General features: G+C 41.5%; 1 protein-coding gene across 22 annotated transcripts in view; it reads left to right on the plus strand.

Annotated features, from left to right (window-relative positions):
• The window catches only part of RALGPS1 (Ral GEF with PH domain and SH3 binding motif 1), a 953479-nt gene that overhangs the window by 127651 nt on the left and 800802 nt on the right, over positions 1-25026 (plus strand). For 12 of the 22 annotated variants that reach the window (XM_069748007.1, XM_069747990.1, XM_069747991.1 and 9 more), the window contains exon 2: positions 12829-12963. The exons of the other annotated variants lie outside the window; for them this stretch is intronic. The gene's annotated coding sequence lies outside the window, so the exon portion shown is untranslated. The remainder of the gene's footprint in view (positions 1-12828; positions 12964-25026) is intronic. 22 annotated transcript variants of the gene reach the window in all.

A 25026-nucleotide genomic window follows, 5' to 3' on the forward strand; every position in this document is an offset into this window, starting at 1 on the left:
AAAGCAAGTGTCTGTATGGAGCATCTTATGGGGCCATAACGTTTGTGCAGCACTATATGGGGCAAGTGTCTGTATGGAACATCTTATGGGGCCATAACATTTGTGCAGCACTATATGGGGCAAGTGTCTATATGGGGCCATAATCAACGTTTGTGCAGCACTACACTGTGTTCCAAATTATTATGCAAATTGGATTTAAGTGTCATAAAGATTTAATTGTTTTGGTTTTCAAATAAACTCATGGATGGTATTGTGTCTCAGGGCTCAATGGATCACTGAAATCAATCTTATGTAGAAAAGCCGCGGAGACACCATCACGTGTTTCTCAACACAAGCAATAAATAGCCCGGTCTTTCACCGGGAAGGAACAACTACGGGAAGGGCAGCATCCAAAAAGGAAAACCACCTATGCCAAAACATGGTATCCATCCACAGACAGCTGTTTCGGGGTATTTGCCCCTCATCAGTGTGGAGTAGGAAACTCGCTATTATTTATTGCTTGCGTTGAGAAACACGTGATGGTGTCTCCGCAGCTTTTCTACATGCATTTGCATATTTCTCATAAGGGATGTGGGCAGTGTTCTGGATCACTGCTTTAAGAAACACGTGATGGTGTCTCCGCGGTGTTGGATGTTTTGATCTCCCCGAGGTAATTCATCCTTATGTTGAAATCAATCTTAAACACATGTGATAATTAGTTTTCCAGGTGATTGTCATTAAAGAAAAACTACTTAAATTATGTCCCACATTATTAAGCAGGCTGCAAGTTTCTTGCAATATGGGAAATAAAAAGGATCTCTGCTGCTGAAAAGCGTTAAATAGTGCAATGCCTTGGACAAGGTATGAAAACATTAGATATTTCACGAAAACTTAAGAGTGACCATCATGCTGTGAAGAGATTTGTGACTGAAACAGAGCACAGACAGAGTTCATGCAGATAAAGGCATAATGAGGAAGGTTTCTGCCAGACAAATTCATTAGATTAAGAGAGCAGCTGCTAAAATACCATTACAAAGCAGCAAACAGTTATTTGAAGCTGCTGGTGCCTCTGGAGTCCATCGAACCTCAAAGTGTAGGATCCTTCAAAGGCTTGCTGTGGTGCATATAAAAAATGAAAAAACTCCGGCACACTATAAAGTCCGAATGAGATTATGATTTATTTTCCAGCAATTTTCAGCAATGCACGATATAACATAGGATTTCCAAAAAAGAAGGCGTTCTGTACACTTAGTATGGACATACACAATTTCTTTCTCAACGTTTCGGCTTAGAAAGCCTTTCTCAAGAGATTAAATGTCCTTTTGCGGGTACAGGGAACCGGGCAAGGAAACCCACTTAATATGGAGTCACAGAAGAGCATCGCATAAAGTGCGGAGGGCCAGGGAGCTGTGACCGCCGTCCAGGAAGCGTGTGTGACTTTATAGTGTGCTGGAGTTTTTTCCTTTTTTCATTTTTTCATTTTTTATATATATAAGTTTTCTCCTGAGCACCTCATTTACCGTGCTGTGGTGCATAAACCTACTATTAGGCCACCCCTAAACAGTGTTCACAAGCAGAAACAGTTGCAGTGGGCCCAGACATACGTGAAGACTAGTCTTCAAACAGTCTTGTTTACTGATGAGTGTCGAGCAACCCTAGATGGTCCAGATGGATGGAGTAGTGGATCGTTGGTGGATGGCCACCATGTTCCAACAAGGCTGCGACATCAGCAAGGAGGTGGAGGGGTCATGTTTTGGGCCGGAATCATGGGGAAACAGCTGGTAGGGCCCTTTAAGGTTCCTGAAGATGTGAAAATGATCTCTGCAAAGTATATAGAGTTTCTGACTGACAACTTTCTTCCATGGCATAAAAAGCAGAAACGTGCCGTCAGGAGCAAAATCATCTTCATGCACGACAATGCACCATCTCATGCTGCAAAGAATACCTCTGAGTCATTGGCTGCTATGGGCATAAAAGGAGATAAACTCATGGTGTGGCTACCATCTTCCCCTGACCTCAACCCTATAGAGAACCTTCAAGTATCATCAAGCAAAAGTTCTATGAGGGTGGGAGGCAGTTCACATCAAAACAGCAGCTCTGGGTGGCTATTCTGACTCCAGGGAAAGAAATACAAGCAGAAACTCTCCAAAAACTCACAAGTTCAATGGATGCAAGAATTATGCAGGCGATATCAAAGAAGGGTTTCTATGTTAACATGTGACTTGGCCTGTAAGAATGTTTTGGAGATAAATAGCTTTTTTGTTCGGTGAATGTGACCTCCTAATGTTGCAAATTCCACAAATGAGCATTTTGAGTTCTTTAAAACATATAAAATGTTTAAAAATTCTACTGTGCCTAATAATTTGGAACAGTGCATTTTGAGTTTTTATTTATTTAGGAGATTATACTGTAATCATTGGGGGTTTCTTCAATAAAATTTGATGTATACTCTAACTAACGGATGATGACTTTTATTAGACTGTCATTTGCACCGACCATTTAGGAAAATCCGAGAAAAATATCATTTGCATAATAATTTGGAACATGGTGTATATGGAGCAAGTGTCTGTATGGAGCCATAATCAACATTTGTGCAGCATTGTATGGGGCAAGTGTCTGTATGGAGCATCTTATGGGGCCATAACGTTTGTGCAGCACTATATGGGGCAAATATCTTCATGGAGCATCTTATGGGGCCATAATCAAGGTTTGTGCAGCACTATATGGGGCAAATATCTTTATGGATCATCCTTTGGGGCCATTATTAACCTAAGTGCATTATTATATGGGGCATATTTTAATATGGAGCATCTTATAGGGCCATCATGAACTGTATGGAGCATTATATGGGTCTCCTGATTCAATATGGATACTCAAAAACACTTAACCTACTGATGTCTCAATTAATTTTACTTTTATTGGTATCTGTTTTTACTTTTGACATTTACCGGTAGCTGCTGCATTTCCCACCCTAGGCTTATACTCGAGTCATTAAGTTTTCCCAGTTTTTTGTGGCAAAATTAGGGGGTCGGCTTATACTCGGTTCGGCTTATACTCGAGTATATACGGTACACAATAAATACATAGACATTTTATCAAAAAGTCGACATAATGTACAAGAATAAGTCTGAGAGACAGAAGCAAGAAAGGATCAGGTAGGTCATGGCTACTGTGTCCTCGCTAAAATGGGCAAGGACATAATATAAAGTGTTAGTGCCTAAAGATCCAACATGGGAGTAAAGGGGATTGACATGAATGTGTAAAACAACTCATCATGTTAATCCATGTATAAACCATACCTCCAAGTACTATCCCCTCTCCCATAAGTGCTTACCCATGCTACTGTTCAGGCAGGAACACACGCCACTCCGCCACTGACGCGCGTTTCACGTGAGCTTTATCAAGGTTATTTGAAAATAATAGTAAAAAAAACAAACAAAAAATTCTTACTGTCTTGCTTTGGTACAGAATGTAGCATGTTTGCTGTGCACCCGAGGGGAAGTGCCCCTCATGCCGCTTGTACGTCAGGAAACACAGCTCTGAGCACTCATTGCTTATGCAAGGCTCCTAACAGTAGCACAGCAGGCAGCAAGAAGTCGCCAAGAAGGCAGGATTGTACTTCAGCTTCCTCCTGAAAAACAAATCCAGTACTTGACTCATCTACGCTCTTGCTGTTTTTCTTACAACATAGCTTGTTACAAATAATCACCTCTGTCTGTAAGTAAATAGGAGCACTCTTGTTTCGAGGGTTCTCATGATTTCCACTATAATATCTAGTATAAACTATGCTTAAAATTGGCTCCATAGGGGTGGAGCCGCATATTCATTTCTGTAATGGGCGACCCCACGTGACCGCATACAGGAGAAGCTGCGGCCAGGACAGGACACTGCGAGGGAGCCGGGTGAGTATTTTAATAACAGCGGGCGGGCGCACAAGGGGTGGGAGGGGGGTGGGGACAGGGATCTTTATTTTAAACACGAGAAACAAAAACAAAAAAAAGAGTTTTCATATCTTCTCTACAGCAAACGCTGCTGCAGAGAAGATATGAATCGCGGCTTCAGCACCATGTGGGGGGGACAGCACTTACACGGACCCATTGACTTTAATGGGTCCGTGTAATCCGTACGCTCCCATGAACACTGACATGTCTCCGTGTTTTGCACACGGACACACGGTCCGTGAAAACACGCTGACATGTGCAGAGACACATTGATTTCAATGTGTCTACGTGAGTCAGTGTCTCCGGTACGTGAGGAAACTGTCACCTCACGGACTGGAGCCACTGACGTGTGAAACCGGCCTTACTGTGAGCGATACTCCCCCAATAGAAAAATCTAAAACATGCACGCCCACTTAGGAAGCAGGGTGAAACACACATTAGTCCTCCTGGACATGCACATGGTGAGCTTAATCCCTTTACTTTTGTTGCACAGAGTATGTGTTTGTGGGATTTACCCTATGTGACCTGAAGCTACTTATGTTTTGTATAAATATACCCCTGGGACATATGATCTTCTGACGATCTTACTGTTGGAATTTAAAGGCACGGTACGCAATTTAGAACCACTATGGACATTAATATTTGTGAATACTTAAGTGGCTATTCATAATATACTACCCTATTTGTCTATGTTGATAATGACATTATAGCTATACCTTGTCCCCCTGCATATAAATAATCATCTGGTATTACTTGATATACAGCATATTATGATTTGTCTGTCAATAATGGTATTATTGCTCCATAGTTATACTTTGTCCCCCCACATAAATATAGAAAAAATGGTCTAGCAAATTTACGTTATTTTTTAAATAAAAAACAATTCTTCACCATACCCAACACTTGAGATATTATGTATGGTTTTTGAGGTACTTTAAGAGATATATTGTACATATCTTGCAAATGTTTGATTCATAGTTGCCTCACCAGGGCATGTCCCTGAGGATTTGTTTTTTTCATAAATTATTGTATACATGTATTTTTTTATTTAGAAGATTAACCCCTTTCTGACATCGGACGTACTATCCCGTCCATGTGGGGTGGGCCCCTATGACCATGGACGGGATAGTACGTCCAGCGTGATCGGCGGTGCTCACGGGGGGAGCGCCGCCGATCGCGGCCGGGTGTCAGCTGCCTATCGCAGCTGACATCCGGCACTATGTGCCAGGAGCGGTCACGGACCGCCCCCGGCACATTAACCCCCGGCACACCGCGATCAAAGATGATCGCGATGTGCCGGCGGTACAGGGAAGCTTCCCGCAGGGAGGGGGCTCCCTGCGGGCTTCCCTGAGCCCCCCGCAGCAACGCGATGTGATCGCGTTGCTGCGAGGGTCTCACCTCCCTCCCTGCTCCCTCCAGCCCCGGATCCAAGATGGCCGCGGATCCGGGTCCTGCAGGGAGGGAGGTGGCTTCACAGAGCCTGCTCAGAGCAGGCACTGTGAAGGCTGCAGCGCTGCATGTCAGATCAGTGATCTGACAGAGTGCTGTGCAAACTGTCAGATCACTGATCTGTGATGTCCCCCCCTGGGACAAAGTAAAAAAGTCAAAAAAAAAAATTTCAAATGTGTAAAAAAAAATAAAAAAAAATATTCCAAAATAATGAAAAAAAAAAAATATATTATTCCCATAAATACATTTCTTTATCTAAATAAAAAAAACAAAACAATAAAAGTACACATATTTAGTATCGCCGCGTCCGTAACGTCCCGACCTATAAAACTGGCCCACTAGTTAACCCCTTCAGTAAACACCGTAAGAAAAAAAAAAAAAAGAGGCAAAAAACAACGCTTTATTATCATACCGCCGAACAAAAAGTGGAATAACACGCGATCAAAAGGACAGATATAAATAACCATGGTACCGCTGAAAGCGTCATCTTGTCCCGCAAAAAACGAGCCGCCATACAGCATCATCAGCAAAAAAAAAAAAAGTTATAGTCCTGAGAATAAAGCGATGCCAAAATAATTATTTTTTCTATAAAATAGTTTTTATCGTATAAAAGCGCCAAAACATAAAAAAATGATATAAATGAGGTGTCGCTGTAATCGTACTGACCCGAAGAATAAAACTGCTTTATCAATTTTACCAAACGCGGAACGGTATAAACGCCTCCCCCAAAAGAAATTCATGAATAGCTGGTTTTTGGTCATTCTGCCTCACAAAAATCGGAATAAAAAGCGATCAAAAAATGTCACGTGCCCGAAAATGTTACCAATAAAAACGTCAACTCGTCCCGCAAACAACAAGACCTCACATGACTCTGTGGACCAAAATATAGAAAAATTATAGCTCTCAAAATGTGGTAACGCAAAAAATATTTTTTGCAATAAAAAGCGTCTTTCAGTGTGTGACGGCTGCCAATCATAAAAATCCGCTAAAAAACCCGCTATAAAAGTAAATCAAACCCCCCTTCATCACCCCCTTAGTTAGGCAAAAATTAAAAAAATGTATTTATTTCCATTTTCCCATTAGGGCTAGGGTTAGAGTTAGGGTTAGGGCTAGGGTTAGGGCTAGGGTTAGGGCTAGGGTTAGGGCTAGGGTTAGGGTTAGGGCTAGTGCTTGGGTTAGGGCTAGGGTTAGGGTTAGGGCTAGGGTTAGGGCTAGGGTTAGGGCTAGGGTTAGGGCTAGGGTTAGGGCTAGGGTTAGGATTAGGGTTAGGGCTAGGGCTACAGTTTGGGTTGGGGCTAAAGTTACAGTTAGGGTTTAGATTACATTTACGGTTGGGAATAGGGTTGGGATTAGGGTTAGGGGTGTGTCAGGGTTAGAGGTGTGGTTAGGGTTACTGTTGGGATTAGGGTTAGGGATGTGTTTGGATTAGGGTATCAGTTATAATTGGGGGGTTTCCACTGTATAGGCACATCAGGGGCTCTCCAAACGCGACATGGCGTCCAATCTCAATTCCAGCCAATTCTGCGTTGAAAAAGTAAAACAGTGCTTCTTCCCTTCCGAGCTCTCCCGTGTGCCCAAACAGGGGTTTACCCCAACATATGGGGTATCAGCGTACTCAGGACAAATAGGACAACAACTTTTGGGGTCCAATTTCTCCTGTTACCCTTGGGAAAATACAAAACTCGGGGCTAAAACATATTTTTTGTGGGAAAAAATTTTTTTTTTTATTTTCACGGCTCTGCGTTATAATCTGTAGTGAAGCACTTGGAGGTTCAAAGTTCTCACAACACATCTAGATTATTTCCCTGGGGGGTCTAGTTTCCAATATGGGGTCACTTGTGGGGGGTTTCTACTGTTTAGGTACATTAGGGGTTCTGCAAATGCAATGTGACGTCTGCAGACCATTCCATCTAAGTCTGCATTCCAAATGGCGCTCCTTCCCTTCCGAGCTCTGCCATGCGCTCAAACGGTGGTTTCCCCCAACATACGGGGTATCAGCGTACTCAGGACAAATTGGACAACAACTTTTGGGGTTGAATTTCTCCTGTTACCCTCGGGAAAATACAAAACTGGGGGCTAAAAATAATTTTTGTGGGAAAAAATTTTTGTTTTATTTTTACGGCTCTCCATTATAAACTTCTGTGAAGCCCTTGGTGGGTCAAAGCGCTCAGCACACATATAGATAAGTTCCTAAGGGGGTCTACTTTCCAAAATGGTGTCACTTGTGGGGGGGTTTATACTGTTTAGGTACATTGAGGGCTCTGCAAACGCAATGTGACACCTGCAGACCATTCCATCTAAGTCTGCATTCAAATGTCACTCCTTCCCTTCTGAGCCCTCCCATGTGCCCAAACAGTGGTTCCCCCCACATATGGTGTATCATCGCACTCAGGACAAATTGGGCAACAAATTTTGGGGTCCAATTTCTCCTGTTACCCTCAGGAAAATACAAAACTGGGGGCTAAAAAAATAATTTTTGTGGGAAAAAAATTTTGTTTTATTTTTACGGCTCTGCATTATAAACTTCTGTGAAGCACTTGGTGGGTCAAAGTGCTCACCACACCTCTAGATAAGTTCCTTAGGGGGTCTACTTTCCAAAATGGTGTCATTTGTGGGGGGTTTCAATGTTTAGGCACATCAGTGGCTCTTCAAACGCAACATGGCGTCCCATCTCAATTCCTGTCAATTTTGCTTTGAAAAGTCAAACGGCGCTCCTTCCCTTCCGAGCTCTCCCATCCGCCCAAACAGTGGTTTACCCCTACATATGGGGTATCAGCGTACTCAGGACAAATTGTACAACAACTTTTGGGGTCCAATTTCTTCTCTTACCCTTGGGAAAATAAAAAATTGGGGGCAAAAAGATAATTTTTGTGAAAAAATATGATTTTTTATTTTTACGGTTCTACATTATAAACTTCTGTGAAGCACTTGGTGGGTCAAAGTGCTCACCACACCTCTAGATAAGTTCCTTAGGGGGTCTACTTTCCAAAATGGTGTCACTTGTGGGGGGTTTCAATGTTTAGGCACATCAGTGGCTCTTCAAACGCAACATGACGTCCCATCTCAATTCCTGTTAATTTTGCATTGAAAAGTCAAACGGCGCTCCTTCCCTTCCGAGCTCTCCCATCCGCCCAAACAGTGGTTTACCCCCACATATTGGCTATCAGCGTACTCAGGACAAATTGTACAACAACTTTTGGGGTCCAATTTCTTCTCTTACCCTTGGGAAAATAAAAAATTGGGGGCGAAAAGATAATTTTTGTGAAAAAATATGATTTTTTATTTTTACGGTTCTACATTATAAACTTCTGTGAAGCCCTTGGTGGGTCAAAGTGCTCACCACACCTCTAGATAAGTTCCTTAGGGGGTCTACTTTCCAAAATGGTGTCACTTGTGGGGGGTTTCAATGTTTAGCCACATCAGGGGCTCTCCAAACGAAACATGGCGTCCCATCTCAATTCCAGTCAATTTTGCATTGAAAAGTCAAATGGGACTCCTTCGCTTCCGAGCTCTGCCATGCGCCCAAACATTGGTTTACCCCCACATGTGGGGTATTGGCATACTCAGGACAAATTGTAAAACAATGTTTGGGGTCCATTTTCTCCTGTTACCCTTGGTAAAATAAAACAAATTGGAGCTGAATTAAATTTTTTGTGAAAAAAAGTTAAATGTTCATTTTTATTTAAACATTCAAAAAATTCCTGTGAAGCACCAGAAGGGTTAATAAACTTCTTGAATATGGTTTTGAGCACCTTGAGGGGTGTAGTTTTTAGAATGGTGTCACACTTGGGTATTTTCTATCATATAGACCCCTCAAAATGACTTCAAATGAGATGTGGTCCCTAAAATAAAATGGTGTTGTAGAAATGAGAAATTGCTGGTCAACTTTTAACCCTTATAACTCCCTAACAAAAAAAAATTTTGGTTTCAAAATTGTGCTGATGTAAAGTAGACATGTGGGAAATGTTACTTATTAAGTATTTTGTGTGACATATCTCTGTGATTTAATTGCATAAAAATTCAAAGTTGGAAAATTGCGAAATTTTCATAATTTTCGCCAAATTTCCGTTTTTTTCACAAATAAACGCAGGTACTATCAAAGAATTTTTACCATTGTCATGAAGTACAATATGTCACAAGAAAACAATGTCAGAATCACCAGGATCCATTGAAGCGTTCCAGAGTTATAACCTCATAAAGGGACAGTGGTCAGAATTGTAAAAATTGGCCCGGTCATTAATGTGCAAACCACCCTTGGGGGTAAAGGGGTTAATAAAATAGATTTTATCAAAAAAGTGGCATAGTATTTGTACCAATTGTCCCCCCGCTTTGACCTTTCCCGGAGAGTTGGAGATGTTGTCAATACACTATTTGGTAGAATGAATGTTGTCATTCAAAAGTACAACTCGTCCTGCAAAAAAACAAGCCCTCATACTGCTATATTGACCAGAAAATAAAAAAGTTATGGCTCTTGGCAGAAAGAAAGGAAAAAAACGAAAATCACTGAAGGGGTTAAGCAGGGTTTTCTGCCAGAGATGTTCATGCTACTCAGAAATTTCTGTGACAATGGCTGCATTTGTCAAAGTATTATTTATACTAATTGTCTGATTATAATTGGAAAACTAGGCTGGAAATCTTCACATTTGTCTGCACAGGTGTTTTTATGCGTTGGTTCATGAGGTCTTTTTGATGGCTTTTTGCACACTTACCTTTTAGGTTGAACAGAGAGTGCTTGACTATAATGCTGTTTTGTTAAACTGAGGCCTTGGTCACTGTGCTACATTTCAGATCACACTTGATCAATTCTGATGGCAGCTTATTGTTTATGATCAGTATTTCATTCATGTGGCTTCTGTCACCAGTTTTGTCTTTGATCAGTTCCTTTATTAGAAATTCAGTTCCTGAATGGTTTCTCTCACATGAGCTATTCACTTGCTCCTTTTTGGTCCGCTCTGAAATATCAGAGGATGTCTGTATTCTGCTGTGAAACTGCATTTTTAGTTTGCACACCGTTATTCCAGTCTCAGAATGTCCCTGTATCACTTTTCAAGTTAATATTTTACTGGGAATCAGTTTATTGATCTTGCTGCAGAGATTATTGCAATGAACCGAGATGCAAGAAATGTAACTCCCCTGGTTGTTGTTTTTTAGGGGGTGTTCTTAAGTTTAAAAGTCATTACCTACCATCATCTACTGGATAAAAACTTTCCAATCACTGGGTGTCTGACTGCCACAGCCCTCGCCCAGGGTTGGACACAGATAGGAAAGTGCCCCTGTGAAAGAATGTTATATGAGCCCTTTGGAATCCAGTAACTCATCTTCACATTTTGTGTGTCTGTTACAGAAGCTATTTGCAGCTTTGAAGGTGGTATTGGCCCTCTGATCTCTTGGGCCTGTCTGTGGCTGGACATGTTGCACCAATGGTATTTCAGCCCCTGCACTTGCCAATTCGGAGAACCATGCCCAGGTGAATGGAGCAGAGGTCGCTCATGCTCCTCCATTCATTTGAACAAGAGTGCCAAAGATCAGCCGTGGGCTGAAATCTCAGGCGCTTCCATTAAGAATGAATGCAGCAGTAGTGCTCATGACCGACCTCCGCACCGTTCCATTCTGTTGGACTCCAGCGATTGGATAGTTATCTCTTCTCCCACGGGTAGGGATAACTTTTAAACTTGAGAACACCAATTTAATGAGCTTTGGATAATGGTCTATTCATGTTATGCAATCAGATCACGTTTTTGCCACATTTTGCAAAACCTTGGAAACGCCGAGTGGATTCCTTTTCCAAGCGGATAAATACTTAGGCCCCAGATTCATCATTGCCGTTTTCAAGAGTACGGTAATTTGCTTCTTTTTTAGTGGCTTTAGTATGTGCATCTTATTCTCTGTTATGTTTTATGCCATTTTTCAAGTTGTATTTCTTTTATCCTTTTTATTTTTCCTTAACAGCTTTGTTTATCCAAATGTTTCAAACTCATGAAAGACAACTTTTACCAAATGTCAAATTTCAGTCCAGTTAGTCATTGCCTGAAATAAGATTTTTGGATGAGTTCTCCATTTTGCTATTTTTTAAAGGATTTGCGACTTTTGGTTCTGAAAAGTCGCAAAACTGGTTAAAAACAAAAATAAACAGCATTTTGATGCAAAAAGTCAGCGAATACCACAAGGCAAAAAAAAGAAAAGGGACACTGAGTGTTTTGATTTTACTGCAGAAACTGAGCTGAAACTCTCCAAATCCTCCTCAGAAACTCAAAACTCCCCAAAAACTTGTAGGTTCTGTTTAATCGCTATGTGCACATGGAGGCTTTTTGCTGATTGTTTGGAGCACAAATTTCAAGTTTTCGAGAACTTTTGGGGTATGTGCAGACGATCAATGGACGCCGTTTACTTGTGCAGCATCCAAACCGCATCGGACAGATGTTACAGCATAGGGGATGGGATTTCAAGAAATCCCATGCCCGCTATGCTTCCAGAGACTCCCGCTGCTTACCCGCTGAGATGAACATGCGGAGCATCTTTCCAGACTGCAGCATGGCAATTTCTCTTGTGGAGATGCTCGTCTCCACAACAGAAATATCACTTATAGAATTTATTGAACGCTGTGAATCCACATGGATCAGTGAACACATGCGGATTCACCTGCGTTCAATAGACGGCAGTGCTTTGAACGCAGCAAACTTGCGTCCAAAGTGCTGCCAGTTCTGGATCGTTTGCACATATCCTTGAGATTTTGGAGAGTTTCTGCAGTTTCTGCTGCAAAAGCTCTAAGAGAAACTCAGTGTGCACATAGCCAGTTTTTGCTTAATAAACGCTGCAAAAGTCTTTGTGCACATACCCTAAGTGTCACTTGCATTTTGTGTTTGATGTAAGTTGAGCTAAAGTGGGATCATTATCCATCTTCTGCAGCCAGGTTACATACAGTGGCATGTAAAAGTTCGGGCATCCCTGGTCAAAATTACTGTTATTGTGAAAAGTTAAGCAAGTTGAAGATGAAATGATCTCTAAAAGGCCTAAAGTTAAAGATGAAACATTTTCTTTGCATTTTAGACAATTTTTTTGTGTATTTTCATCTCTTACATTTTAAAATTACAAAAAAGAAAATAGGCCTATGCAAAAGTTTGGGCACCCTGCATGGTTAGTACATACTAGCATCCCTTGTATTACAACTTGTAAACCCTTTTTTGTAGCCAGACAAGAGTCTTTCAGTTCTTGTTTGAGTAATTTTCATTTACTCTCCCTTGGAAAATTCTTCCAGTCCTGTGAGATTAGTGGGTCGTCTTGCATGTACTACTCTCTTGAGGTCTGGCCACAGATTTTCAATGGCCAGATCAGGGATTGTGAGGGCCATCAGCTTGTGGCTTTTGTAGTAGTCTATTGTGGATTTTAATGTGTGCTTAGGATCATTTTAGAAGCCATCTTCTATTCAACTTCAGCTTTTTTTATTTTTTTTATTTTACAGATGGTGTTATGTTTGCTTCAAGAATTTGTTGAAAACTAATTGAATCCATACTTCCCCCTACCTGTGAAAATTTGTCTTGTGCCATTGGCTGCAACACAACTCCAAAGCATCATTGATCCAGCCCCATGCTTAATGGTTAGTGAGATATTCTTTTTCTGAAATTCTGTGCCTTTTTTTCTCCACACATACCTTTGATCATTGTGGCCAAAGAGTTCTCTTTTATCCCCATCAGTTCGCAGGACTTGTTTCTAAAATGCATCAGGCTTGTTTATACGTTCTTTTGTGTACTTCTTACACTGAATTTTATGATTTGGAGTCTTGTGTCCATTATGGTGGAGTCGGAATAAAATGGACCGACTCCAACTCCTAAAATATATAATAAATTGTGTTCAGTATTTCAGTGCAGGATGTTCTGTAAATGTTTTCATAACAATTTGGGAAAGTTATAAAATGTCCTATAAATGTCTGTTCTATTCCTGATCTAAGGATCTAGGCTTTTTGTTGAGATTAATCTGTGCTGCACTTTATGTACATGCTCAGTAGTGAGGCAGTGCTCTGGAGTCGGAGTCACGGACTTGGAGTTAGAAGTCAGAGAAATTTAGGGGTCAGTGGTTTGGCTTACCAATTCCACATCCCTGGTGAGGAAGCTGGATAGGTTTTTCTTCTGATGACTCTGCCATGAAGGCCATGTTTGTGCAGGTGCCTCTGAGCAGTAGAATGTACCACAACGCCAGAGACTGGTAAATCTTTCTGAAGGTCTTTTGCAGTCGAGTGGGGGTTTTGATTTGCCTCTAGCAATCTTACGAGCTGCTATCACTGAAATTATGCTTGGTCTTCCAGACCTTATCTTGATCTCCACTGTGTTTTTTTTTTAAACTGCCATTTCTTAATTACATTCCAAACTGAGGAATGTAGCTTTTAACCACTTTCTGCCATTGGACGTACTATCCCGTCCATGTGACCTGGGACTTAATTCACATAGACGTGATAGTACGTCATAGGCGATCCGCCACGCTCACGAGGGGAGCGCAGCCGATCGTCGCCGGGTGTCAGCTGATTATCACAGCTGACATCAAGCACTAAGTGCCAGGAGCGGTCACGGACCGCTCCCGGCACATTAACCCCCAGAACACTGCAGCGCAGCGTTCTGGTGGCATAGGGAAGCATCGCGGATTCCCTGAGACCCTCAGAACAACGTGAGGGTCTCTTCCTGTCTCCTTTTTGCAGGCCCCTGGATCCAAAATGGCCACCGGGTCCTGCAGGGAGGCGGCTGAGAGCAGGTGATCTGACACTATATAGTGATGTCCCACCCTGGGACAATGTTTAACAAAAAAAAAAAAAATTTTGTAAAAATATTTTTTTTTAAAATTCCTAAATAAAGAAAAAAAAAATATATATTTTTCCCCCAAAATAAATTTCTTTATGTAAATAAAAAAACAATAAAAGTACACATATTTAGTATCGCCGCGTCCGAAACAACCCGACCTATAATACTGTCCCACTGTTAACCCCTTCAGTGAACACCGTAAAAAAATAAAAAGTGAGGCAAAAAGCAATACTTTATCATCATACCGCCGAACAAAAAGTGGAATAACATGCGATCAAAAAGACGGATATAAATTAAACATGGTACCGCTGAAAACATAATCTTGTCTCACAAAAAAACAAGCCGCCATACAGTGTTATCAGCAAAAAATAAAAAGTTATAGCCCTCAGAATAAAGCGTTGCAAAAATAATTACCGTATATACTCGAGTATAAGCCGAGATTTTCAGCCCAAATTTTTGGGCTGAAAGTGCCCCTCTCGGCTTATACTCGAGTCACGGTCGGCGGTGGGGTCGGCGGGGGAGAGGGCGCTGAGGCATACTTACCTAGTCCCGGCGCTCCTGGCACCCCCCCTGCCGTCCCACGGTCTTCGGGTGCCGCAGTTCTTCCCCTGTTCAGGGGTCACGTGGGACCGCTCATTAGAGAAATGAATATGGACTCCACTCCCATAGGGGTGGATCCGCATATTCATTTCTCTAATGAGCAGTAACGGTGACTGCTGACAGAGGAAGAAGCTGCGGCACCCGAAGACCAGCTGTCCGGGAGAAGAAGCGGGACGCCGGGAGCAGGTAAGTATCGCATATTCAATATGAAACAAGCCAAGATAGAGACTGTGCGGCACCAGGTAAGTAAATCTTCACAGGCAATTCAGCAAGCTGAGGCATACAGACTTTTAACACTTAGCCAGATGAAAGCATTCAGGGGTGGTGCACACCAAACAGTGGATCAGAGACTTCACTTGCAGTAATATATGTAAAAAGCAATGCGGCACTCACCCCAACGATGCTGTTTCAGAAAAAAACTTTATTCGCTGAAATCAGCGCTCAGGTACACATGGAGAGGCGGCAGGGAATGAACATGAGAGGGTGCAGGGAAACAGGTGAGGTCACCTGTCCCCGTTCCACACGCCGGGCGCCGGTCCATCTTCCCGACGTCTCTCCGCTCTGACTGTGCAGGTCAGAGGGCGCGATGACGCATATAGTGTGCGCGCCGCCCTCTGCCTGAACAGTCAGTGCAGAGAGACGCCGGGACTGGACGCTGAGGAGCTGCAAGCAAGAAAGGTGAGTGTGTGTTTTTTTTTTTTTTATTGCAGCAGCCGCAGCATTATACCGGTAGCACCGCTTTCTATGGCACATCTATGGGGCAATAATGAACGGTGCAGAGCACTATATGGCACAGTTTTATATGGCACAGCTTTCTATGGGGCAATAATGAACGGTGCAGAGCACTATATGGCACAGTTTTATATGGCACAGCTTTCTATGGGGCAATAATGAACGTGCAGAGCACTATATGGCACAGCTTTATATGGCACAGCTTTCTATGGGGCAATAATGAACGGTGCAGAGCACTATATGGCACAGCTTTATATGGCACAGCTTTCTATGGGGCAATAATGAACCGTGCAGAGCACTATATGGCACAGCTTTCTATGGGGCAATAATGAACGGTGCAGAGCACTGTATGGCACAGCTTTCTATTGCACATCTATGGGGCAATAATGAACGGTGCAGAGCACTATATGGCACAGTTTTATATGGCACAGCTTTCTATGGGGCAATAATGAACGGTGCAGAGCACTATATGGCAGAGCTTTCTATGGCACATCTATGGGACCATAATGAACGGTGCAGAGCACTATATGGCAGAGCTTTCTATGGCACATCTATGGGAACAATATGGAGCATTATACTAATACTAATACTGACCTACAAAGCCATCCACAACCTGTCTCCTCCATATATCTCTGAACTCCCGATATCTTCCCTCACGTGCTCTCCGGTCCTCCCAAGACCTCCTTCTCTCCTCCACACTTATTCGCTCCTCATCCAATCGCCTCCAAGACTTCTCCCGAATATCCCCCATCCTCTGGAACTCTCTGCCCCAACACGTCCGACTATCAACCACAGTCGGATCCTTCAGACGGAACCTGGAAACTCATCTCTTCAGGAAAGCCTACAGCCTGCACTGACACCGCTGCTGCCTCATCACTATCGAAGCTACCACCTCACCAACACCGGAGCTCCTGCAACCCTCAACCTACTGTCTCCTTCCCCATAATCCTGTAGAATGTAAGCCCGCAAGGGCAGGGTCCTCGCCCCTCTGTATCAGTCCGTCATTGTTAGTTTGTTTACTGTATGTGATATCTGTAACTTGTATGTAACCCCTTCTCATGTGCAGCACCATGGAATCAATGGTGCTATATAAATAAATAAATAAATAATAATAATAATAATATATGTGGCACAGCTTTATATGGAGCATCTATGGGGCAATAATGAACAATATGGAGCATTATATGTTGCACAGCTTTATACAGAACATCTATGGGGCAATAATGAACGGTATGCAGCATTATATGTGGCACAGCTTTATATGGAGCATCTTATGGGGCAATAATGAACGGTATCGAGCATCTATTTTTATTTTTGAAATTCACCGGTAGCTGCTGCATTTCCTACCCTAGGCTTATACTCGAGTCAGTAAGTTTTCCCAGTTTTTTTGTGGCAAAATTAGGGGGGTCAGCTTATACTCGGGTCAGCTTATACTCAAGTATATACGGTATTTTTTTTTATATAATATAGTTTTTATTGTTTAAAAGTGCCAAAACATAAAAAAAGATATAAATGAGGTATCGCTGTAATCGTACTGACCCGAAGAATAAAACTACTTTATCAATTTTACAACACGTGGAACGGTATAAAGGCCCCCCAAAAATTCATGAATTGCTGGTTTTTGTTCATTCTGCCTCCCAAAAATCGTAATAAAAAGTGATCAAAAAATGTCATGTGCCCGAAAATGGTACCAATAAAAACGTCAACTCGTCCCGCAAAAAAAGCAAGACCTCACATGACTCTGTGGAACGAAATATGGAAAAATTATAGCTCTCAAAATGTGATGCAAAACTATTTTTTGCAATAGAGAGTCTTTTAGTGTGTGACAGCAGCCAATCAGAAAGTCCGCTATAAATAGTAAATCAAACCCCCCTTCATCACCCCCTTAGTTAGGGAAAAATAATAAAATACAGAAATATATTTATTTCTATTTTCCCATTAGGGTTAGAGCTAAAGTTAGGGATGGGGCTAAAGTTAGTGTTAAGGTTGGGGCTAAGCTTAGGTTTAGGTTTGGGGCTAAATTTAGGGTTAGGGGTTTTATTACATTTACGGTTGAGATTAGGGTTAGGGGTGTGTTAGGGTTAGGAGTGTGGTTAGGGTTATGGTTGGGATTAGGGTTAGGGGTGTGTTGGAGTTAGGGGTTGGTTAGGGTTGGGATTAGGGTTAGGGGTGTGTTCGGGTCAGGGTTGGAGTTAGAGTTGGGGGGTTTCCACTGTTCAGGCACATCAGGGGCTCTGCAAAATGTGACATGGTGTCCGGTCTCAATTCCAGCCAATTCTGCGTTGAAAAAGTGGAACAGTTCTCCTTCCCTTCCGAACTCTCCCGTGCGCCCAAACAGAGGTTTTCCCCCACATATGGGATATCAGCGTACTCAGGACAAGTTGGACAACATCTTTTGGGGTGCAATTTCTCCTGTTACTTTTGAGGAAATGCAAAACTGGGGGCTAAAATATAATTTTTGTGGAAAAAAATGATTTTTTATTTTCTTGGCTCTGCGTTTCAAACTGTAGTGAAACACTTGTGGGTTAAAAGTTCTCACAACACATCTAGATAAGTTCCTTGGGGGGTCTAGTTTCCAATATGGGGTCACTTCTGGGGGGCTTCTACTGTTTTGGTACATCAGGGGCTCTGCAAACGCAATGTGACGCCCGCAGACCATTACATCTAAGTCTGCATTCCAAACGGCACTCCTTCCCTTCCAAGCTCTGCCATGCTTCCAAACATTGGTTTACCCCCACATATGGAGTATTGGCATACTCAGGACAAATTGCACAACAACTTTTGGTGCCCAATTTCTTCTGTTACCCTTTGGAAAATAAAAAATTGGGGGCAAAAAGAATATTTTTGTGAAAAAATATGATTTTTTATTTAAACTTCTGTGAATTGCTTGGGGGTTCAGTGCTCACCACACATCTAGATAAGTTCTTTAGGGAGTCTACTTTCCAAAATGTTGTCACTTGTGGGGGGTTTCAATGTCCGATCTCAATTCCTGTCAATTTTGCATTGAAAAGTCAAACGGCGCTCCTTCCCTTCCGAGCTCTGCCATGCGCCCAAACAGTGGTTTATCCCCACATATGGGGTATCAGCGTACTCAGGACAAATTGCACAACAACTTTTGGGGACCAATTTCTTCTTTTACCCTTGGAAAAATAAAAAATTGGGGGCAAAAAGATAAATTATGTGAAAAAATATGATTTTATATTTCTTCGGCTCTACATTATAAACTTCTGTGAAGCCTTTGGTTGGGTCAAAGTGCTCACCACACATCTAGATAAGTTCCTTTGGGGGTCTAATTTCCTAAATGGTGTTACTTGTGGGGGTGTCCACTGTTTAGGCACATTAGGGGCTCTCCAAACGCGACATGGCGTCCTATCTCAATTTCAGCCAATTTTGCATTGGAAAGTCAAACGGCGCTCCTTCCCTTCCGAGCTCTGCCATGCGCCCAAACAGTGGTTTCCCCCCCACATAGGGGGTGTCTACATACTCAGAACAAATTGTACAACAACTTTTGGGGTCCAGTTTCTCCTGTTACCCTTGGTAAAATAAAACAAATTGGAGCTGAAGTAAATTTTTTGTGAAAAAAAGTTAAATGTTCATTCTTTTTCTTTAACCATTCCAAAAATTCCTGTGAAACACCTGAAGGGTTAATAAACTTCTTGAATGTGGTTTTGAGCACCTTGAGGGGTGCAGTTCTTAGAATGGTGTCACACTTGGGTATTTTCTATCATATAGACCCCTCAAAGTGACTTCAAATGTGATGTGGTCCCTAAAAAAAATGGTGTTGTAAAAATGAGAAATTGTTGGTCAACTTTTAACCCTTATAACTCCCTAACAAAAAAAATGTTGGATCCAAAATTGTGCTGATGTAAAGTAGACATGTGGGAAATGTTACTTATTAAGTATTTTGTGTGACACATCTCATCTCTGTGATGTAAGGGCATGAAAATTCAAAGTTGAAAAATTGTGAAATTTTCAAAATTTTCGCCAAATTTCCATTTGGTCAGAATTGTAAAAATTGGCCCGGTCATTAACATGCAAACCACCCTTGGGGGTTAAGGGGTTAATGCTTTGCTATCTTTTTGTAACCTTCTCCTGCTTTGTGACCCTCCACTATTTTCATTTTCAGAGCGCTAGGCAGCTGCTTAGACGAACCCATGGCTTCTGTTTTTGACGCAAGGTTAGAGGACGATGTTTTTTTTTAAAGCTGTCAAATTTTCATCACCTGACCTTTCCTAATGATGATAGTGGACAAGCCATAACCCTAACAGCCAATTAAGGTCTGAAACCTTGGTCAAAGTCATCTGAGCGCACAAATCTCCCAAGAGTGCCCAAACTTTTTAATTGGCCAATTTTATTTTTAGTAACTTACCAATACGAGTTACAGCCATCACCCTTCAGAGCATTCTTTAATGCTGTAGATAAGCCCCCGATCCGACCTGCAAGAGAAGAAATATAACTTTTATTATATTTACCTGGGGGCGGTCCAGTCCGATGTGTGTCGCAGGTCCTGGTCCGGCACCTCCCATCTTCTTGCGATGCCGCCCTCCTTGCGTCACATGCTCCCTGGCATTGTGCTCCCGCACAGGTGTACTTATCTGCCCTGTTGAGGGCAGAGCAAATTTCTGCAGTGCACACGCCTCTCTGACCTTTCCCGATGCCTGCGCACTTCAGTACTTTGCTCTGCCTTCAACAGGGCAGATAAATAACGCCTGCGCAGGAGCGCGATGTCGGGGAGCCAGTTTGTATGACGCGCGGATGCGTCATCCACATGAACCAAACAGGAGAGCGGCAACGCAAAAAGATGGGAGGTTCCCGACTAGGACCTGCGACACCCGTCTGACTGGACCGCCCTGCAGGTAAGTATAATAAGTTATTTTTCTTCTCTTGCAGGTCGGTTCGGGGCTTATCTGCATCATTATAGAATATAATCCTCACCCATCCCTTGTAGATTGTGAGCCCTCGCGGGCAGGGTCCTCTCTCCTCCTGTACCAGTTGTGACTTGTATTGTTCAAGATTATTGTACTTGTTTTATTATGTATAACCCTCCTCACATGTAAAGCGCCATGGAATAAATGGAGCTATAATAATAACTAATAATAATAATAATAATAATATTGTAGATAAGCCCTGGAAGGTGATGGCCGTAACTCGTATCGGCCAAACCTGGTGACAGGCTCCCTTTAAAATGTAAAAGATGAAAAAATATATATGTTGCTTAAAATACAAAGGAAATGTCATCTTTAACTTTAGATTTTATAGAGATCATTTCATCTTCAACTTGCGTAACTGTTCACAATAACAGTAATTTTGTCCAAAGGTGCCCACATTTTTACATGGCACTGTATATCTAGATGTACAGTTAGGTCCATATATATTTGGACAGAGACAACATTTTTCTAATTTTGGTTATAGACATTACCACAATGAATTTTAAACAAAACAATTCCAATGCAGTTGAAGTTCAGACTTTCAGCTTTCATTTGAGGGTATCCACATTAAAATTGGCTGACGGGTGTAGGAGTTTCAGCTCCTTAACATGTGTCACCCTGTTTTTAAAAGGACCAAAAGTAATTGGACAGATTCAATAATTTTTAAATAAAATGTTCATTTTTAGTACTTGGTTGAAAACCCTTTGTTGGCAATGAGTGCCTGAAGTCTTGAACTCATGGACATCACCAGACGCTGTGTTTCCTCCTTTTTGATGATCTGCCAGGCCTTCACTGCAGTGGTTTTCAGTTGCTGTTTGTTTGTGGGCCTTTCTGTCTGAAGTTTAGTCTTTAACAAGTGAAATGCTGCTCAATTGGGTTGAGATCAGGTGACTGACTTGGCCATTCAAGAATATTCCACTTCTTTACTTTAATAAACTCCTGGGTTGCTTTGGCTTTATGTTTTGGGTCATTGTCCATCTGTAGTATGAAACGACGACCAATCAGTTTGGCTGCATTTGGCTGGATCTGAGCACACGGTATGGCTCTGAATACCTCAGAATTCATTTGGCTGCTTCTGTCCTGTGTCACATCATCAAAAAACACTAGTGACCCAGTGCCACTGGCAGCCATGCATGCCCAAGCCATCACACTGCCTCCGCCGTGTTTTATAGATGATGTGGTATGCTTTGGATCATGAGCTGTATCACGCCTTCGCCATACTGTTCTCTTTCCATCATTCTGGTAGAGGTTGATCTTGGCTTCATCTGTCCAAAGAATGTCCTTCCAGAACTGTTCTGGCTTTTTTAGATGCTTTTTAGCAAAGTCCAGTCTAGCGTTTTTATTCTTGATGCTTTAGAGTGGCTTGCACCGTGCAGTGAACCCTCTGTATTTACTTTCATACAGTCTTCTCTTTATGGTAGATTTGGATATTGATACGACTACCTCCTGGAGAGTGTTGTTCACTTGGTTGGCTGTTGTGAAGGGGTTTCTCTTCACCATGGAGATTATTCTGTGATCATCCACCCCTGTTGTCTTCCGTGGGCACCCAGGTCCTTTTGCATTGATGAGTTCACCAGTGCTTTCTTTCTTTCTCAGGATGTACCAAACTGTTGATTTTGCCACTCCTAATATTGTGGCAATTTCTCGGTAGGGTTTTTTCTGTTTTCGCAGCGTAAGGATGGCTTGTTTCACCTGCATGGAGAGCTTCTTTGACCGCATGTTTACTTCACAGCAAAACGTTCCAAATGCAAGAACCACACCTCAAATCAACTCCAGGCCTTTTATCTGCTTAATTGAGAATGACATAGCAAAGGGATTGCCCACACATGTCCATTAAATAGCCTTGGAGTCAATTGTCCAATTACTTTTGGTCCCTTTAAAAACAGGGTGGCACATGTTAAGGAGCTGAAATTCCTAAACCCTTCATCCAATTTTAATGTGGATACTCTCAAATGAAAGCTGAAAGTCTGAACTTCAACTGCATCTGAATTGCTTTGTTTAAAATTCATTGTGGTAATGTCTATAACCAAAATTAGAAAAATGTTCTCTCTGTCCAAATATATATGGACCTAACTGTACATGCTCCTATTGTGCAGATCTAAGGCTCCAGGATTGTCCAAATATACAGAACTTTTGTTACTACTACTGCTAGGCTTTATACAATTTGTGTCAATGTTATCGCAAAGTTCATTATAAATATTTATTTTTCTTCCCATAGATGGTCTTGTTGCTGTCTGTGCTGTAACACCAGAAAATTGCTTTACATGGCAACTGGTAGACTCATGTTAGATTTCAAAATAAAACATTATCTCCTATCCATAGCTTGCTACTTCTTGGGGGTCTGACCACTGGGACCCTTAGTGTTTTCAAGAACAGGGCTGGATCATTCCATGTCAAGTGATTCAAATCGGAATATTGTTTTTTACCTGAAATCTTAGGATATTTATTTTCTTTGGTGTTTTTGAAGTGCTACTTTAGGGAACTAAAAATTATAAGTGTTTCATTTATATCCTCATTAGTTCATTTTTTATAGAATTCTAAAGTCTAGAAAACCTGAATTGTGTATCATATCTCTGCTAGAATTAAGTTAAAGAGATGAGGGAGGCACAACTTTGTTCATAATTGTACCGGCTTTAATTTGATATGTCACAAGTATATGCTTATTGATATTTTGGTCTTGAGGAGTCAAATTCTAAATTTTGATATGTGATTTCGGGAAATCTATATTATAAATTAAAAAAAAAATACATGTGTTACTTGTGCTCTTGGTTACATTTGTTCTGGGATTCAAGTTTGAATCTGCATTAGATCATATATCAAAGCGTGATATTCTAAATGCAGTCTCATCATAATCAAATGTTTAATGCTAAATTAAAAGAAACAATATTTTTCACACCTTTTTAAATTACAAGTAACATTTTTTTTTTAATTATTATGTCACTAGACATCCTTTTTACAAGTTTTTTTAATTTTTTTAAATAGTACAGTAGTTAAAGGGAACTTGTCAGCAGGATTGTGCACAGTAACCTAGACACATTTTCAGGTCGGCGCCGTTATACTGTTTAAAATGTTACCTTGGTTGATGAAATCCGTCTTGTGGTTGTTTTTTAATCTTTATTTGTCTTTATGTGTTGCTCTGATTAGCTATTCATAATGCAGGCTGCATTATGCAAAAAACGCTTCTGGAGTCATTTGCCAGCCGTGGCACCTGCGCTGCAGCATAATCGCATGTTTAGTGTCCAGTTAATAAGTGTTCTTGATGTTATTCAGCAAAATCAGTTTGAAAATGGTGCCTGTTGCGCCTGTGCAGTAGCAACTATCGTGTGTATAGAGATCCGATAGCTACTATTGGGTAGGCGGGGCCATCTTGCTGGAGAAGAAAATCTCCGAGAGCTGCTTCTGCGCAGGCACGAGTGGCACCATCTTGGAGAAGGAATTTCTTTTTCTTCTCCAGCAAAATGGCGCCGCCTGCCCAATAGTAGTTATCGGATCTCTATACACACCGATAGTTGCTACTAAGCAGGTGACATTTTCAAATTACATTTTTTTTACTTACACTTGCTCAATAACATCAAGAATACTTAGTAACTGGACACTAAACATGCGATTATGCTGCAGCGCAGGTGCTACGGCTGGCATCTGCCTCCAGAAGCGTTTCTTTTTTTTTTCTTCAGTATGCACTGGTATTCATTATGCAAACGAGGGGCAGGTTACTGGGGGATCAGTGACCAATTATCATAATCAGCACTACATAAAGACCTTCCCCCTCCAGGCCCACCCCACAGCACGGGCATATCATTAACACAAAACTGATAATAAAAAACAACCACAAGACGGATTTAATCAACCAAAGTATCATTTTAATCAGTATAACGGTGCTGACCTGACACTGTGTGTACGTTCCTGTGCACAATCCTGCTGACAAGTTCTCTTTAAATCATCATGCTATAAAATAAAATATGAACTTAAATAACAGTAAGGCTATGTGCACACTTTGCAGATTTCTTGCAGAACTGCGTTTTTTTTCACGCACCTTGACGGGATAGTACGTCTAATGGCAGAAAGGGGTTAATTACATATGCACAAGGTGTAGATGCAAACACAGCAGCAAGGAAAAAAAAATACATATCAATAAATATAAAATAAATAATTTCTTAAGTTCATGCCCATCAGATATCTCGTGCCCAGCTTTAGAATCCAGAATGCCTCCCTTGAAGTCAATAATTTCTTTTTGTTTCCACTCCGAATAGGATTAAAAATCTTTTCAAATGCATAAAGAGCAAAATGTGTGACGTCTCCTTGGTGAATATTCACAAAAGTGTTTTGCGGCACCGGAGTAAGCCACATTTTTGTTTTGAATATTGGCCAAATGTTCAGCTATGCGTTTCTTAATCTTTCGTGTAGTGCAACCAATATATTGCATTTTGCACGACAAACAGATGCAGTGAAACAATCCCCTTTTAATATCATCCTTGTGATGTTAGTGGTCCATGTGTATGTCAGTAGTACAAGATATACCATAAGCTTTTACTAGGGCAGAGGCAGGTGTGAACATGGAACATACGTCAGTGTTGTATAAGCAGATGCAATACATAGGTTTCGATCTTGTGT

This window comes from Ranitomeya imitator, chromosome 2, assembly GCF_032444005.1.
Source record: "Ranitomeya imitator isolate aRanImi1 chromosome 2, aRanImi1.pri, whole genome shotgun sequence".
NCBI classification, from domain to species: domain Eukaryota; kingdom Metazoa; phylum Chordata; class Amphibia; order Anura; family Dendrobatidae; genus Ranitomeya; species Ranitomeya imitator.